The following is a 2,763-nucleotide window of genomic DNA, read 5'->3' on the forward strand; positions in this document are numbered from 1 at the left end:
TCATGTTTTGGGTGTACTATTCCTTTAAAATTAATAAGTATTTCGTGCGCACGATATACTACGTGGCCAAAATTAGAAAAAAATTTTGACCATGTCATCAGAGGGGCACTGTACAAACTAACTGTAAACAATTTTTCAAGGAAATGTAACTGATATTTAGTTCAGTTTTTGCAGTGTGAACATTTGAAATCATTTTTTTCCTTTGGTATCTATGAGCTAAATGTGATAGATGAGAGGGTGACAGATTAAATAGTAGAAAATCATAAAGTCAACATGAGTAAATGAGGTTTTAGTTTGACAAATTCTACTGAGAACATGTTTTTTCATATATATTTTGGGCTCGGAGGGCCCTGAATGCTTTGTAATCTACCGTTGATTGTCTAAGTTTCCGCTGCAGGAGCATCTCATTAAAGGCTAAAGGTCCTTTTACTGCTCTGACTAGTTCCATTGATCGGCCTCACCTTGGACTGAGTGCAGTCCTTCAGCAGAAACCGATCGGACAGACCTACAACACAAAAGATGAGGCAGAGAATGGCCGAGTCAGCAGAGCATGGAGGCCACAGTTGGTCAGCGTTCGATCAGAGAAAACACTCAGGAGGAGGAAGTCAATGTGTGCGATTCAGCCGTATGAATTTTTCATTGTTTCTGGAACCCCTGGTGTCCCGCAGAGTGCAACGCTGCCTGGGGGAGTTATTACTCACAACTGTCAGTGCATGATGGTTTATCTACAGGAATCACATAGAGTCTAAACTCAAACATCGAGTCAACACAAAGGAAAGTCTGCGGAGAAAGAGACATCAGCTGTTTATGTCACTAAACTGCAGCTCTGCCTGTATTCACTGGAAAGTTTTCAGCTTAACCGGATTAACAGTCTTGTTTTTGTTTTGTATGGAAGCCCAGAGCGGCCATGTCCCTCCGATTTTTTTACACAGTGGTTTTCTTGAGAAAACAAGTTAATTTTCTCATTATTTAAAGATAGCGAAAGCCGTTTCCTTGTGATAATGAGATGATTGGTGTGTGTTAAAACTGATTACATCCTTTAATACCACAAAAGCGGGAGAGGATTTAGAAGTCAGGGGCTGCTAAGTGGGTGGCACTGTTGCCTTGCAGCAAGAAGGTTCTGGGTTCGATTCCTGGCCTGGGTCTTTCTGCGTGGAGTTTGCATGTTCTCCCTGAACATGCCTGGGTTCTCTCTGGGTACTCTGGCTTCCTCCAACAGTCCAAAAAGTCTTTGTGTTGCCCTGCAATGGACTGGCTACCTGTCCAGGGTGTACCGCGCCTCTCGCCTGGAGATAGCTACCAGTACCTGTCGCAACCCTGTTTGAGATTAAGAGTGTAAGAAAATAGATGGTTAGAAGTCATAGCAGCCTATGTGTAATTTTGTAAAACAATCCGGTATTTAAGTTTTAGGTAACGAGACGACGTCTAATTTATAAGCAATTAGACTTATGCATCCAGGTGTTTTCTGAACAGCCCCGGTGTTACGCCTGGGACAGTTATAAGATGCATTAACCCCCAAAATGAGTCTAGATTAAACAGTCAGATCTGTTTCTACTGTAGCCCATGCAATCCAGTCATCCACCAAGACCACGAAACAAAAAAAACGGAATGTTTGCTCACACGCAGTACCGCGACTGGACAACTACGGGCCCCGCAGGCATGGATGGACTGGGAATCCAGGGCTGCTGGTCAGCCTCATTCATTACTCATACAGGTTATCTTGCTATCTAAAGAAATCAATAACTGTTTTCTCGTGATAACNGACTGGGAATCCAGGGCTGCTGGTCAGCCTCATTCATTACTCATACAGGTTATCTTGCTATCTAAAGAAATCAATAACTGTTTTCTCGTGATAACTGAATAATTATCTTGTCGCGAGAAAACAATTAATGGTTTAACACTGATAACGAGATAGTTCAATTTGAAAAACTCACAGGAAGAGAAAAGAAAATTAGGAGAAATTTATTGATACAATTACTTTGTCTTTGGTGCTCAGACTCCGACAGGAAACATAGTGCTTAATTTTGATATATTTGAATGAACAGGAGCAAAGAATAGGGCTGTTTCCCCCCAGGCCTGAAACTGGTGGTGGAGTGGAGATGAAGTTGGTCAGTCTGTAGACTGCTGGTTGGAGAGACGGTCTGCTGAGCTTTATGGGGAGATCCAGAGGACTGCGTGAGCTGATACTAGAGCTTCACTCAGGGACCTGGAAGATGGAAGTCCAGCTTGGATAACACAGGTTGAGAGAACCTGTCCATGATGAGCAAGCATGAAGCGACAGTGGAGAGGAAAAACTCCCAATTGGGAAGAAACCTCGGGCAGAACCGGGCTCAACATGGCGGGCTTCTGCCGCTAGTTATTTCTCCCAAAAAGTAACTGAGTTACTCCACAATAAAAATAACTAGTTACTAGTAAAAATAACTATTGCGTTACTTTTGCATTTCCCGCCCCCGTAACCCTCCCCACCCGGCCCCCACCCTCTCGCTGTGTGTTTCTAAAGCCAGCTGAATAGAGCGGACGACAAAGACAAGAACCTGCAGAGAGTTTTGCATTTATTGCAACTCAACTTAAATGACATCAGGGGGGAACGCGATTTGACGGGGAAACGCAGCTCGATTTGCTGCGTCGCATGCGGATGTAGGAGAGCAAGGAGTTTCTTCAGTTTAGCTTGCGCCTAGGCTCCATTTATGTGATTATCTTGAGAAGGGAAAGGGGAAAAAAAGTTGAGTATGATCGCTCTCGGCTTCCGTAGTTTTGATAACT

The sequence above is a fragment of the Cyprinodon variegatus genome, unplaced genomic scaffold, assembly GCF_000732505.1.
Source record: "Cyprinodon variegatus isolate N-32 unplaced genomic scaffold, C_variegatus-1.0 Scaffold257, whole genome shotgun sequence".
In the NCBI taxonomy this organism is placed as follows: Eukaryota; Metazoa; Chordata; class Actinopteri; order Cyprinodontiformes; family Cyprinodontidae; genus Cyprinodon; species Cyprinodon variegatus.